Genomic DNA, 16,775 nt, shown 5'->3' on the forward strand with positions numbered 1-16,775 from the left:
TAAGAAATAACTGATATACATCACTGTATAAATTTAAGGCATACAGCATGGTGGTCAGATTTACATATAGACATAATATACACATTACATGTATTTACATACATCGTAAAATGAAGAAGTTAAAGACAAATGATTTACATAATCTTTAAAAAGAATTAAGCATTTTGATATACCTTTTAAAATGTACTACATATAAAATTTGAGGTAAATGTCCAACTGTTATTAGCTGTCCAACTATGTCCAACTAAGTAGGACATTGACTTTTATTCCTTTTTCTTCTATTTTTTTCCTTTATTGAGGTAACATTCATTCACAACACTGCACATGATTTAGGAGAATAAGTTCACACCTCCTCACATGTATGTCACCACACCATCCCCACCGTCGAAGCACCCACATTCCTTTACCCCAGACCATTGACCCTCCCCACTTTTGCTCCCACTTCCAACCTCCCTCCCCTTCTAGTAGCCTCAATTTTTAGAGTTTGTGTTTTTAGAGTTTGCAGTCATATTTTTAGAGCTTGTGTTTATTTAGTTTTGTCAATGTTTTGGGTGTTTTTTTTACATCCTACATGTAAGTGAAATCATCTGATATATGTCTTTCTGTTTCTGACTTATTTCATTTAGTAGAATTCCATCTAGTAGAATTCCATCTAGTATAATTTCATCACAAATGACAAGAATTCATTTTTTTTTTTATAGCTGAGTAGTATGCCATTGTGTATGTATATTGCATCTTTTTAATCCACTGTTTGGTCAGTAGACGTTTAGGTTGATTCATACCTAGGTTTTGTAAGTGATCCTGCAACAGAAAAAGGAGTACATATATCCCTTCAAATTAGTGATTTGTATTCTTTAGGTCAACACCTAGGATTGGAATTGCTGGATCATATGGTAGATCTATTTTTAATAATTTGAGGAACCTCCAGACTTTTTCTATAGGAGTTGGACCAGTCTATATCCCTACCAACAGTGTACAAGGATTTGTTTTTTCCACAGCCTCTCCAACAAAGTTTGAAACTGTTTTTTGTTTGTTTGTTTTGTTGTTTTATTATGGCATGAGTGAGTCCCTTATTATGAGATGATGGTATGTCTTTATGATTTTGATTTGCATTTCCTTTGCGATGAGTGATTTTGAACATTTTTTCACATGCCTATTGGTCATCTGTGTGTCTTTGGAGAAATGTCTGTTTAGTGTTTAGTTCTTCTGCCCTATTTTTGATTGAGTTTTTTTTTTTTAATTGAGTCATGTGATTCTTTGTAGATCTTGGTCACTAGTCCCTTGTGAGGTGTATGATGTGCAAACATTTTCTGAATTAAGTAGAGTGTCTTTTGTTTTAACAATAGTTTGTTTAGCTGTACAGAAGCCTTTTAGCTTGACATAGTCCCATTTGTTTGTTTCTGTTTTCCTGGCCTTTGCAGTCAAGTCCCTAAAGACATCACCGAAGCCAATGTCATGGAATGTTTTATGTGTGTTTTCTTCTATGTGTTTTATGGTTTCCCATCTTACATTAATTCTTTCTGGTCTTACATTCAATATTTTATCCATTTTGAGTGAATTTTTGTGCATGTGTGAGAGAGTATTTTCATTTTTCTGCAAAGGCAGTCTATTTTTCCCACTATTTATTAAAGAGAATTTCCTTTTCCTTTGTGATTAACTATCCATATAAATGGTTTCAATCTTTTTTGTACTGCAATTCTCAAGAAGAAATTTATTTTATATTGAGATCTGGAACACAATGTGTGTGTGTCTGTGTGTGCATGCACAGGTGGGTGTGCATGGCAAAAGTTTCATGAAAAAATAAAATAATATGTACCTTTCCTGCAGGTCCATATCACTATTTCCTATCTTATTATCTTTAAAGGAAAGAATATTAAAAGAATCCACTAAACTTATTTCATTTTATGACCCACAAATGTGGTCTTGAACCATAATTAAAAAACGCTTGCTATAACATCTCTGCCAAACAGCCTGCTGTGCTTCGTTTGAACACCCACACTATGGGAATCTGGATTCTTCTGTAATTGTCTCTTTTATTTCTGGACATTTCTAAGTAAAGAGGTAGGTCTAGGCTTTTGCTATTTCTATGACAGCCTTTAAGATTCTGGAAATGATGATCAATCTCTCATGAGTCATCCCTTCTCCAAAATGGATATATTTTTTTAAAGATTTATTTATTTATTTATACAAGCTCTGGGTACAGTCAGAAGCGCAGGAGGGTGAGAGAATTCACCAGAGCCAGAGCAGGGAGCAGAAAAGGCAAAAGGACTGAAGTACAATGCTGAGGGGAGCAGCAGGCAGCAGGAGAGGTCTGGGCGCCATGTAGGACCCTCACCCGGCCACCAGGCATCGAACTGGCGCTACAGAGGCTACGGGCAGCTTCGCAACCCAGCACTCAACCACTGCGCCACCGGGGAAGGGAGGCCCTCCAAAATGGATATTTCCACCTTGTTCTTCATATGACGAACTTCTGTCCAAACATCTTAGAACACACACCATCTTACAATACCCCAGCTTGGTGAGGCAAATTGTGCCTCCAATCTTTTGTCTTTAATATCAAATCCAGAAATTGCCATCCAGAATGTTTTCATTCACAGTATAATATCCAATTAACCTGCTTGTGGTGCCTAGTGAACTTATCAGCCACAGCCAGAAAGTCCATTTGCTTATGACAACAAAACTCACTGTAGCCTGATGCCAACCTGATAAAGTTGTTATCAATCATAAGTTAAATATTAACAGATTCTGAAAACAGAATCTGTCCTACACATAAATCCTAATGTGCAAAGGACAATTCCACTATTCACTGTTACAATTACCTTACTTCTTACTTTAAATAATGCCTATGATCTAAGATATTTAATATTTAAGATGTTAAAATGATGCTCGATTTTTACACTATTTCTTTTTAGGTTAATAAATGCATGACTTCTTTTATACAAATAAGCCTTTAATAAGTGTTTATAGCCCAAATTTGCTTTGCTTTTTTTCCTTTAATCAAATAGACTTTATTACTGAGGCAGTTTTATTAGTCAGTTTTTGTTTTGTTTTTGACATTCCAACATTGATTAGATATTTGATCTTAGGGCCTATTTGTTTATATCACACATGATTAATTTATGTGCTATTTAGTTCCCAAGTCCTGTTGACATTGTTTCCTAGCAGAAATTTCTTTTTCCAAAAATAATATACTCTTTTTTTTTGTTTTCATATGAAAATGTTTGTAAAATAAATAAATAAGAGGAATGAAACATAGATACACTTTAAAGATATAGGTTAAGTTTTCTGAAATCCTTTGATTTCAATCTTATAGGCGCTCAGGATAAAATTTCTTAACGTGGTATCAAAGAGTACTAATGTGTGACATTCCAGAAGACAAATGTTGGTGGAACAAAAGAGGAAAAACCACCTAAATATGGGAAAAAATGGTCAAAGAGAGGATGTGCTGCTTTAGAGAATGAGGCTTTCCAACTGTAGGCAGAAGCTATGAGACATGGATTTTAAAGACGGGAAAGAAGGATTTGTAGCTGGACTAGATTGGCATTTTTTCAACTCTGCTCTCTGAGCAGGGTGCTGGGGAGGGTAGAAGCAATCTAGCTGGGCTACTCTTTGTTCTCATGTCCTACTCTTTTTCTTCACCCAAAGCTGCTCACTTTGTGTCTTTTTAATATTTCACAGCTCTATGTGAACTGTGTTTGAGCAGGACTATAAGGAGTTCCCCAAACAGTGGACAATATGGTGCTTTAAGTGCTCTTCCAGTCTGCTGTTTAGCCACTAAAATGAACGATTCTGTTTGGATACCATTTTGTAAAGAATATATTGACCTGTAATGGCAGAAGGAAAGTATCTGCAGGCTTGACTAATATTTTTACTTATCAGTGTCCAAAATGCACTAGAAGAACAACAAAAATGTAAGTGTAGGAAACCTAGCTACACAAAAGGTCGCAGAATATGAATTTACCAATAGCTAAGATAAATACAAATGATCCGACAAACTACGAGGAGATATCAGTGTATATGCACATCAGCTTCACTGACACTTTGTTCTACTCTTCTCCTTCTCTGCTTCCCCAGTCTCCCAGGAGATTAGTCCTTTTTTTTTTTTTTTTTTAAAGATTTTTTATTTATACAAGAGCCGGGGTATAGGCCAGATGTGCGGGAGAGTGAGAGGATTCACCAGAGACAGAGTAGGGAACAGAACAGGTAGACTAACGAAATACACTGCTGAGGGGAGCAGCAGTTGCAACAGGAGAGGTCTGTTCACCATGTGGGTTGCTCCAAGGCTGGCGGGGATCGAACCGGTGCTGCAGAGGCTGCGGACAGGCCCCAGTCCATTTTTTAAAAGGAAAGTTTAAGTCTCAGAAAACTGAAGTTACTTTTACAAGAAAACATAACTTCTATATGGTATAACTGGAACTGTAACTTACATTTGCAGCTTCAAAGTTTGTGGCATATCTTTTCAAAGATAGCCAATGAAAAGCAATCCATTTCCCTTTAGACTGTTTAAAACTTTAAACCACCAGTGTTTTTAAATACTTTATTTTATTTTATATATTTATTTTTTTAAGTGGGTCTAATTCACGTGAAAGCCAAATTTTGGATAAGTCGCTCACCAAAATTAAGTTGTGAAAAGGTAAATGTGCAATTTTTAAGTTTTGCAACTTTTAACAGTAAAATCTACTCCTGAGTAGTTACAATGAGGCAGTGTGGGTGGCACAAACCCCCGGCAGCTCCCCAATCCTCACTCCACCCTGTCTCTTCTAGCATAAAGCATCTCAGATTGCAAGTGGGAGTGACATCATTAGAGTGACAATTCTGAATGTGTGCTAATCTGTTCACATAAAAAAAAAAGAAATCTAATTTTCTTGGCACCCATCTCACAGTTGATGGCAACATGGGAGTTTGTCGTGACATGGGGGTTGGCAGGCTGGGAAATGCTGAGTCAGACAATTGTTCCCACTTCCATTTTCACGTGTATCAAGCACCTGCTATGTATCAGATATTGCTGGTGCTCAGCACAGGATCCGCCTTACCTTGAGTCCCACGTAATCAGGATCCTCATTTGGGGCCTTTGGAAATGCCTTCCTCAGGGCTGTGACTATGAAGGTACCTTTGTTTTTCTTTCTCCCTTTTCTAATAAGCCTGCCCATTTACAATGTGTAAAAACAAACAACAAAAAACTCTGAACCACGAAGAGTTTTGTGACTGTCAGAGATAAGATTTGAATGTAGGCAGCCTAAGTTCATGGCGAGAGCCTGTGTTCCTAACCATCATACTATTTTAGTATCAATCTACTGCAATACTTGTTGAAAGTAGTTAATAGTGACAAAGTGGTTGAGATTCCCTAGGAAGATACCATTTATATGGGTCAAATGCTGAATTCTAGAAAATACCAACTATGAGTTGCAGATGAAGGTAGAAGATCAGAAGAGATGGAAAAGTATTTGAGCCCACATTGGGTCCTTTAAAAAAGTCAGGCTTTTTTTTTACATTGAGAAGCTCTTAATAAATTTTTTAATGCAAATAAGCTCTTAATAAGTTTTTTCTTATAATGATATTCAGATGAAAACTTAAGTATCTTCAGGTATCCTGAAGGACTACTTCACTAAGTTACCATTTAATGGTGTAATATATTTTCTCATAACACTGGATTTTTTACTTTCCTGAAAATGGAATAAATTCGAGGCAATATAAATTATGTCAAAAAATTATAAATGATATGTTTTACAGGTAAATGTTAAGTAATGAATATCAACAGGAAGAACTTCCTTTATTGAGTCTTCTAGTTCCAACAAAAATAAATATCAGAATGGGCTTTAAATTCTGGTCTTTTTTCAAACTTTTAAACCAGTCCTGGAAAACTGGCCATAGCAGTGAGACATCTGGGATTGGGGGGAGGGGCAACGACAGGGTGAAGAGAGGTAACAGTCGACTAGGGTGGTGGAGTATGGGTGCTAAGGTAGTGGGTGCCCTGTGCTAACTACACATTTCAACTCCTTGAATTCCCCACCATTTCCAGTGAACAGAGTAGGATAGTGCTGGATTTATATGTTAGGAGATGAAAAAAAATAAAAGGCTTTTATTTAGTCTACAGAGCAATCATTTAGTCAATCATTGAAATAAATTTTGAAGACTGGAGAATTATTCACTCTAATTGCATATTTCCTGGCTTTCTAAAATGTTTGTTCTTGTTCAAATGTTTTTTTTTTTTTCTTTCATTTTGTGGATCTAGCTGTGCAAAGAGTTTGAAGAAACAATCCATTTATTTTCCATTATTTTCTCTCTACTCAGTCACAAGTCTTGACAAATTTGTTTAGTGTAAAAGAGCCTCTTTTTCCCTAGAAGGAGGTCTATACTGAAAGGACAGCCCTCATTATAACCTTGCTGGACATTTGTAAACTAAGGAACAAGAAAATACTTAGAGTAATCATCTATGCCAGAATTTTAAGGAAGCAAGTGCAGCTTTTATATAAAAGCCTGTTCCAGTATCAGCTTTTGTCCATCGTGACTTGTCTACTTTTGTTTCTGCCAGAGGGTAAGCAAATGATGAATGGATATTTTGACACAACACATGTTTTAAAAAACACTTTTAACATGACCTGTCACTAAGTCAGGAGATTTGGGGTAGAGTGAAAGGGTGTGGAAATGATATTAATACAGTGAGGAGCAAGACCCTCATTTTATCATAAAGATAAATGCAGAAATGCAGCAATTTGCAAATAACACGTAATTAGGGACAGTTTTGTAATGCAAAAATAAACTCTCTAATTATATATAGACTGATTGCAGATAATGATAATGATCTACTAGGAATAGATTAAAGGATTGAGACCATTTTTTCCATCCTATTCAAGCACTGAGGTTTTCTTTATTGACCTGTACAAGTGGCTTTACTGGGAGACATTGAATAAAAATGGTCTGGGACTTGCAGGGTCTTGATTTACACATTCCTCAAGACATGTTTATCAGGGACCTTTCAGAATACATCATTTTCAAGTCCTCAGCATATTCACTATCTAGCCAAAAAATGATAGAAAGGACAAGGACAATTACTTGGATTTGTTTTATAAGACCCAGGCATTGATTTTAGAACTTGGGACATTTATTTTAGAAAGCTTTATTTTTTTTCAATCTTACTTCCATCCCTTCTCCTCCCCACGTCTCTTCTCTCTTCCTTTCCTTTCCTGTTTCTTCTCCTTTCTAAGTAGTGTATTCCTTAACTCTGTACAAATTCCATCAGCATTTTGTTTTTCTATGTCATGAAAGGTGGAAATATCTGGAAAGTACTTGAAGTTCTTTGGAAAACAAATTTATCTTGGAACCCAAAATATTCCTATTTATTTTCCTTAACTAACATAATATCACTCCCTATTATAACAAATTACTCCCATCTTCAAAGTGGAAAAGTAAATTTATGTAATGGCCTTGGGCAAAGATAATGTCTCCTTTGAGTAGGTTGGGGTCACCTCCACTGAGTACATTACTTAGAATCCCAAGATGTCATGGTTTCCTGGCCAGCCATTGCTGCTGTTTTCCATGACTGGTTTACTTAAAAGGGCAAGAATAACAAGATGCCCAGCAGTCTGCATATCTAATATGTAGTTCTCTGGGACAGCAAGACCCTATCTCTGAACTACAGAGAATTACAGGAGTATGTTTTTATATTTCATTTAAACTGGTAAAATAACACCAGTAGACTGTGATAAATTATATAAAATGAAATACCTAGAGAACCACTAAAATAAATGAACTGTACAAAGGAATATATGTCAAAAAGTTAACTATAGATAAATCAAGAGGGTAAAAAACGGAAGTGGTAAAAATAAAACAGAGGTAAAAAGCAGAGGAAATAGAGAACAAAAAACAAAATGAAAGAGAAAATACAAAACCCATTTGTAATTACATTAAATATAAAGTATCTAGACACACTACATAAAAGCCAGAGACTGGAAAAAATTTATTAAAAAAAAAGAAACTACATGCTCTCTATAGGAAATTCACTTCAAAATAGCAATATAGGAAAGTTAAAAGTAAAAGGATGGAAATAGACAAGTCATGAAAGCATTAGTCAACAAAAAGGAGTATAGTATTACCATCAGATAAAGTAGAACTGAAGGGAGAAATAGAAAAATTCAGTGTTGCTGAAGGAGACGTTTCATTCATTTATTCATTCATTGTTTAGCCATGGGTATAAGTTTTCTATTAGTATCATTTTTTGTTTTTCTTTTTTTCTTTTACTTTTGTTTAAGATTTCAACAATCCTCTCTCGATAATTGATAGGACATTTGGACATTCGGATAAAGGGTGTGTGGTAGGTAGAATTATCAAAGATGGTGGTTGTGATGTCCACTGACATTGGGAAGAAGCAGATTTTTGCAGAAAATTGGAAAAGTGGTGAGCTGAGGTTTTGGTCATTGAACTAGTCTTAAAGAGATGTAAAAAATATAGCTGGATCTATGTGGTGAACAGTATCAAAATAAAGACATAGAAATCTACATATATGTGGGAATTGAAGCAATGGAATTGAAGCATTTAAATGAGTGATCAAAGAGAGAGATAGTGCGATATAATTTTTTGAATTATGGGCTTGAAATTTGAGGAATTCTCATATTTGATGTCTGTATAAAGAACAAAAGGAAAGGAAATTAAGTGGAGAAGTGGTCAAATATGTTAGAGAAAAGCTAAAGGCATGTGATGTCATGGAAATGAAGGGGCATCTGGTATTTCAAAAGAAATGAGCATCCAAAAATGAATGCAGATGAAAAGACAACGCAGACTAGAACTATAAAATGACCACAAGATTTATTGTCAGTAAGGCAAGTGATGACCCAAGTAAGAGATTCTTGGTGGAAGGAAGAGGAAATAAGTCAGCTTTGGGTGGATAAGGCCAACAAAAATGAAGTGGAGTTGATCAGTAAAGATAAGTCTTTTAACAAGTTTGACTATGAAGGAAAAACTAGGGTGATGGGGGTAAGTGCTGCTGAAGGAGACGTTTCATTCATTTATTCATTCATTGTTTAGCCATGGGTATAAATTTCCTATTAGTATCGTTTTTTTGTTTTTCTTTTTTTCTTTTACTTTTGTTTAAGGAAGAAAGAATAGACAAAATGGAGACAGGCTGAGGAAAACGGAAAGATGATTCAGTAAGGAAGGATGAGAAAGCCTCTCTTAAAAGTGACTGTGACAGCATTACCAGGAAAAACAGAGAGGACACAAATACTTAATTTGGTCATTTGGTAGCGAGAAATTTAGAGAGTTCCTATTTGGTGTTTTTGGGTTTTTTTTTAATCTCTTACACAATTTCCAATCGTGGATGATTTTGATAGCCACAGTTAATAAATTTTCTGTACCAAAAGAGAAAAAAATTATCCAAAAAAATTTTGCTGCTGCGTAATTTATATGAAAATCTTCTAGCAGTATAAAATTTAGGCACACTGACTCTTTACAGTTAAGTAACATTTAACTGTCTTCATTGCCCCTGTTCTAGAAAATCAGGATGAGTAGGGACTCTTGGTTGAGCGCAACATAAAATCCCAGCTAAAAAGGCTTAGGCTAAAAGAAAATGTTATTATGACTGCAGTTTTTAGGATTTGGAGATGACTTCAGCATGTCTGTGTTCAGGCCTGAAATGATGCCATAGAAACCTCAGTCCTGCCGTCAGCTGTATTACTCCAGTCTCAGCTAAACTGAAAAATAGCTAAATAGCTAAATAGCCACAGTGGAAACTTCTGCTTTATCCTCTTGGATTCACATCAGTAAGGAAGATCTATAACACCTTTCTCAGAAGACCAAGCAAAATTTCACTGGTTTTAATTGGGTCATATGTTAATCCCTGAAATAATAACTGAGTTCAAGGAAGATGAGAAGCACTGATTGGATTAGGCTTGTGATCACTGTTAGAGGTGAGTATGGAGTCACCTAACCTACTGTGGGAATAGATAAATTCCCAAATGGCAAAAGGTCAATTTTGATCATTTAAAAATATGATCAAATTGACTAATAAGTCCACTTTTCTGTTCTGTATATGTCTGTGTGTGTGTGTGTGCGTGTGTGTGTGTGTGTGTATATATATATATATATATTTATGTATATTCCTTGAAGATAAACAGATAAATGTTACAATGAATCACCACTGATTTGAGTTTCTATTCCTTCCCCCTCTCTGTTAACACAAAATGAACATAGGTGAACTCAACAAAATGGATGACAAGAAGAGGTGAGGTGGATGTGTTTGGAATCATGGCTAATGGGTTATGATAGTAGCTGACAATTAAGAGTTCTTAGGGGCAAAAAATAAAAATGGTCTCATTTTATTTAATCTTGAATATGTAGAGTTCAATGTAGTTAGAAATGTGCAAATACCATTAAACATAACTCCTGAAACAGGAAGTTTCCCAAGTCCTCTGCTTTGGGGAGTCTGCTCCTTAGATTCTGCTGCTTGCTGGAGGGGAGAAGTTGCTGGGTGTACTGCACTGCTTGCTCACAGTTGTAGCCACGGCTACTTTGACCTCCTTCCCAGACAATAAAGAATGCTTATGCTATGATGGATGGGATAGCAAGTTTCCTCATACAAGCGATATAAAACCCTGCCATTTTTACTCCTGGGTGCTTAGCCTTATGGGAGTGACCCCGCTAAGCCTGCCAGTGTGACAAGTAAACTCTCTCTCCACCTCTCTGAGTTCTGTCTGATTTCTCTTGGAAATTGCTGTCACACTCCATCTGTACACATTTGTCTCAGTAACATTCTGACATGGCCCATTCCTAAATTTAATTTCTATCATATCATACTGATTAAGTAAATTTTGGCATAGGATATGATTTTATTTACACTTGGGAAGATACAAAATAATTCCTCTAGGTCTAACCCAATATAATGATATATTTTGTAGTGCTAGCTCGAGTTCTGTGAGTTGCACAAAAGCTCTAATTAAGCTTTATTCATGTCTGTGTTTCTTTTGCCTAACCCTGAGCTTAAGAGGTAACAGGCACCAAAAAAGGTAGACTAATTTAATATTGTAGCTGGCCTTCCCATTTAGATCTCTTCTTGTCACAAACCTTTCAAGATTTCACACATATTATCACCCCACTGAGATAGGCTTTTTTTTTTTTTTTAAATAGAGGCATGTTTTATTTATTTTATTTATTTGTTTGTTTGTTTATACATGCACTGGGTAGAGTCAGAAGCGCGGGAGGGTGAGAGAATTCACCAGAGCCAGAGCAGGGAGCAGAGCAGGCAGAAGGACCGAAGTACACTGCTGAGGGGAGCAGTGGGCAGCAGGAGAGGTCTGCGTGCCATGTGGGACCCTCCTCTGGTGGCCGGGGAGCAGCCGGGGATCGAACCGGCGCCGCAGAGGCCGAGGGCAGCTTCGCAACCCAGCGCTCAACCTTTGCGCCACCGGGGAGGCCCTGAGACAGGCTTTTAAAACAGTGTTTTGATGGGAATCTTGGAGGTGGGGTACAGTCCCCTTCTCTGTTTTTTCTCCCTGCTGTTGTTTAAGTACATGTGTCTCTTTCACTGTATAATTCTTTCAGAGGTACAACCATTATCAAGCCATTACTTCACTGACTCATTTATTTATTTTGTGAATATTCATTAATTGCCCTATAGGTACTATAACTATGAAAATAAATCAAATACGATGTTATGAGGATATGAGCCAACAATTTTTTAACATTGCTTGTTATGGTTTCTGCCTATTTCTGCCACAATGCTTTACAAAGCATATGACACAGAGAGGTTTTAGAGATGCCTACTTATTAGTTGATTAGGGGAGTTGAAACAAATGTAACCTGTATCTCCAGCTACTAAATCAAGTCATAAAGTATATCATTCTTTCATCCTCTTCAATTAACCATTAAATAATAACCACCACTAATTCAAAATTGGTTTTGCAGGAATCTTGCATGCTTAATTTTTTTAAAGCATGATAATGTCCTTATGAAGTTCCTGGTTTTATACAGGAAAACTAAGACTAGAAGTAGCTAGAGAGGTTTTACGTATTGAGTAACAGAGCTGGGATTTGAATCTTGGTCTCTCTGGGAACATAGTTCATAATTCTACTCATTGCCACATGGTAGCTTCAAAAGACTCTCGAAACACCTGTCTTTCACTTCCGACTCCATGTCTCTGAAGTCCTGAAAATCTCCAGATTTGGGATCTACTGCAAGAGGCATTGCCTGCGCAACCTCCCTTACCTCTCTTGCCTGATTCTACAAGGGGAGTTTCAGACCCTGAAAGCTGTCACTCTTGTGCTGGTCTCCAGATTTCCATCTCCTCTTGTCGGTTTCCCGTCCACTCCTTATTGCTAATCGAAGTGTTTATTCATAAACATAAATGCTTATGTTGTAGTAATGTGGATCCATCCTTCCTCCCCACAATAAATTCTTACTGAGGTTATAGGCAAAAAGAAGGAAGGAAGGAAAGAAGGAAGGAAGGAAGGAAGGAAGGAAGGAAGGAAGGAAGGAAGGAAGGAAGGAAGGAAGGAAGGAAGGAAGGAAGGAAGGAAGGAAGGAAGGAAGGAAGGAAGGAAATACCTGTCTCCATAGTGGTTGGACTAGTTTGCACTCCCACCAGCAGTGGAGAGCTGTGTGGAGGTTCCTCAACCTACTAAAGATAGAGCTTCCATATGATCCAGCAATTCCACTCCTAGGTATTTACCCAAAGGACACAGAAACATCAATGCCAAAGAGCACCTGCACCCCTATGTTTATAGCAGCACTGTTTACAATAGCTAAGATTTGGAAACAGCCCAAATGCCCAAAAATAGATGACTGGATCAAGAAGATGTGGTACATATATACCATGGAATATTACTCAGCATTCAAAAAAGTTAAACACATGCAATTTGCAGCAACATGGATGGAGCTGGAAGGGATCATGCTCAGCGAAACAAACCAGAAAGAAAAAGAAAAATACCGGATGGTCTCATTCATAGCAGGAATCTAGAAAACCTAAATAAGGGGCCAGGAAAAAGAATAACTATAAGAAAGAAAAAAGCAAAATCAACAAACAACTATGAACCAGAGACACACTGGTGGGGCGGGGAAAGGAGAGATTGGGGTGAAAATAAGGGGGTTGCAATTGTATGGGGGAGATAAAAATAAAATTAAAAAAAAAGAACTACCTGTCTCTTCAATCTGTAAATTCCAATAAGCAGAAATCTGATTTCCGTACCTCCCTTCTCTCCCACTACCCCCAGTGTACTTTCACTTTTGATGATAGAAATCTAACACATCAAGCAGTTCAATATAAATTCATATGTTTTATGTGAATAACCATTGACCCACTATGATGAAAGACTGCATGTTCGTCTCCCTGTTTTATAGATGAGTCACCATTATTTTCTAGATTCTATTATGTGGTCTGGGCTCAATGGGAAAAGAACAAGCGCTTCGAGCATCTAAAGAAGGCATCTCTTGACTTATGGTTCCTCGGCCTCAGGCAGGTAATCAGCCGGTGGACAGAATCAGCCACCACTGTGACCTCCTGCAGAGAGGGGCATCCCGTTCTTATGCCCAATAGACTCTTTGAACTCTGAATGTTCACAATTCCTCTCACTCTCTAGAGGTACAAGTATATAAACATCATCAAGAGCGCTTTGTTCTCTTTGTTCCTTGACATACACAATACCTATATTTTTGCTCTTGTTTATGAAATCTATTTCTGTTGCACGTTGTCACAACCACAATGAGGCCCTTTCATTCTGAAGTCTTGTCTCAGTGTTGTGGCGGGAGCACATTCAGCTGAAAACAGGGCTTCTCATAAACAGTATAAACATGGGTTCCCAAAACCTTGTTGCTAGGCTATCAACACAATGACAAATATTCACATAGGGTTTATTATGACAAGATAATAAAGGACCGAGATGACAGAAAAAAATCAATTGCCAGTGATTCCATTAAGAGGTGGTCTCTGAGGACAATGTCAACGAGCATCTTCATCTTTGTCTTTTTGAAAAGGTTAAAGTTTCCCATCCCAAATGCAGGAACAAACAAACAAAAAAAAATGTATACCCTGGAACAATAACCTGCAGAGACAAGACAGCGCCAGAAAGACAAAGCCTCTTCAGCTGTGTTTCCTGACAGCCCTGCCCAGCACACTTCCAGTCGGGTCTCAGGCCGACAAGCGAGTTTCTAAAGAATAATTATATCCAGTGATGTCATGATGGATGGCCGCTTTCCAATTGCTTGTGGCTTATCTTTTGGGACAGAGAGTTAGAGGAGATAGCAGGTTGTGACCTGTTACCACCATTTAATGGGGGAGGGAAGCAGGTTAACTTTTGGTGTTCTAACTCGTGTAGGAGTGTAGATTCTGAGTTCCATCCTCTGAGTCCTCTCAAATTAACCCTGCATGGATGTTGCTACTTTTTTTTTTTTAAAGATTTATTTATTTTTGCACACAAGAACTGGTGGTAAGCCAGAGGTGTGGGAGGTGAGAGGACTCACCAGAGAGAGTGGGGAGCAGAACAGGCAGATTTTCTGAAATACACTGCTGAGGGGAGCAGTGGGTGAGACAGGAGAGATCTGATGTGGGTCAGCTCCCTGGCCGGCCTGGGATCGAACTTGTGCTGCAGTGGCTGCAGATAACTTGATAGCACTGTGTCTTTAATCCCTGCGCCACCAGGGAGGCCCTAGATGTTGCTACTTTAATAAAACAAATCTCAATATGTGATCTACTTTACTTAAATATGTACCCTTTATCCAATAGTTTTGTAGCAACAGACAATGTTCAAAGTGCTTTATATAATTTGCTGTTTAATCATGGCCGCAGCATCACATTGGAGGTAATGTCATCTTGCCCATTTTATAGATGGGGAAACTGGACACAGGAGGTGAAGGGGCAGGCACCAGGTTTGTAGGTGGTAAAGCCAGGACTTGAACCTGACCCCAGTCCCTGCCCTTAGCTACCCATGGTGCTGCATTTTATGATTATTTAAAAAATATTATTGGGCCTCCCTGGTGGTGCAGGCAGTTGAGCGTTGTCCACAGCGTCTGCAGTGCTAGTTCGATCCCCGCCAGCCTCAGAGCAACCCACATAGCGAGCAGACCTCTCCTGTCTCTCCTGTTGCTCCCCTCAGCAGTGTTTTTTGTCAGTCTGCCTGTTCTGTTCCCTGCTCTGTCTCTGGTGAATCCTCTCACCCTCCCGTGCATCTGACCTGTATGGTGGTTCTTGTATAAATAAAATAAATCTTAAAAAAAAAAATTCTTATTATTTCTAATAAATGTTCAGGCAAAGCTTACAAAAACAAGCCACCACATGTTTTCTATCTATATATATGTATACATATTGTTTCTCACAAACAGTATATACATATACAGTATATATTTCATACTGTGATAGCTATAAGCTTTCATAATAGGATGCCATAAACTCGATAATTCTAATTTTATATTTAAAGCATATGTAATTAATGCCTCATTTTATTTATTTTTCTTAGGTGAAAACATGATTTATTATTTCTCAAGATTCTGAGAGTTGCCTCAGCAGTTCTCCTGCTCTCTGTCCTGTCTCCTCGGGAGGCTGTTGTCAGCTAGTTTGGGTGATTAGGTGGGTGGGTCAGCAGGGGTGCTCTGATAGCTGGACTTCACTTTCCTGGTGGTTATCGTTCAGTACTCCAGGCTGTCTTCCTACTATGCTGACAAGAGCCTTTCCAAGAGCCGAAGTCCCATCACACAAGCACTCAGCAACCGTCTGTGTTAATGCCCCATTGGTTAAAGCCCACACGTTCCAGTCAAAGTCAGTGTAGGCAGGGCTTCTGGGAGGCGTCAGTCTTCAGGGCCTCCTAGGTTTGCCTACCACATTGCTTTGGGACACCTTCTTTTTGAGGCAGTAGAGTTTGCTGGAGCCACATGGTCTGGGCAATTAATACTTTAAATCATAGATGAGGTAGGTTATTTTTGAAAACATAGCATGAGTCCATCTTCTGATACACTTAATTCAGACTTCTCAAACTGGAGTGTATACACCAATGTGGCTAACAAGAAGCTCAAAATATATCTCTTGGGAGTATTCACCTCTCTATGAAGATTTGGGGAAAATTACGTGAAATCAAATGTAAATATCTATTATCAGGCAAGAAGAAAAATAAAATAGTAGTCATTCAGGAAACATGAGCTTTGCAGCTTCCTTCAAGTTATAGCTAAAAACTGGGGGTTTTCATCCCAGTTTGGTATCTAAGAAAGAAGCACTAAAGAAGAAAACAAGTATCACTAGAGCAAAAGTAAAGCTTCATGAGACTTTCTCTTGCTTTCCACAGAAACATTCATAATGATTTTCATCATTTTAATAATTTGACAGAATGGCTAGAAGAATTAAATGGAGAAAATAGGAAAGGCATTCCTGATGTGAGAGCCATAAATAATGCATTTCACAAAAAGTGAAAACAGATACAAACAACTAACCTCTTGATTTGAAATAAATAGAAGAAAATTACTTTTCTTCCCATATTCTTATAAGAGCATTACCAGCTTAATCATCTCTTGAGAACCACAGTGATTGTGACCCATCCCTGCAATCACATTATCTCAGTTACCACAGGCGGCTTCCGAGGAAAGATGTTTTTAACCCATTACCAGCTTCCAAGAAAATGGCACAGATGAGATAATTTATGAGAACATATATTAAATGTCTGGGAATTGAAATATGGTGAGTCTGTATAACCACAGAGGACATATGTTTTGGCAACATAATTTTATATATATATATATATATATATATATATATATATATATATATATACACACACACACATATATTTATGTATATATGTATAGGC

General features: G+C 37.5%; 1 long non-coding RNA gene across 1 annotated transcript in view; it reads right to left on the reverse strand.

Moving 5' to 3' along the window:
- The window catches only part of LOC129146243 (uncharacterized), a 211,531-nt gene that overhangs the window by 25,248 nt on the left and 169,508 nt on the right, over positions 1-16,775 (reverse strand). The gene's annotated exons all lie outside the window — the stretch shown is intronic.

Source organism: Talpa occidentalis, unplaced genomic scaffold (assembly GCF_014898055.3).
Source record: "Talpa occidentalis isolate TD23 unplaced genomic scaffold, MPIMG_talOcc4v2.1 talOcc4.2, whole genome shotgun sequence".
Classification (NCBI taxonomy): domain Eukaryota; kingdom Metazoa; phylum Chordata; class Mammalia; order Eulipotyphla; family Talpidae; genus Talpa; species Talpa occidentalis.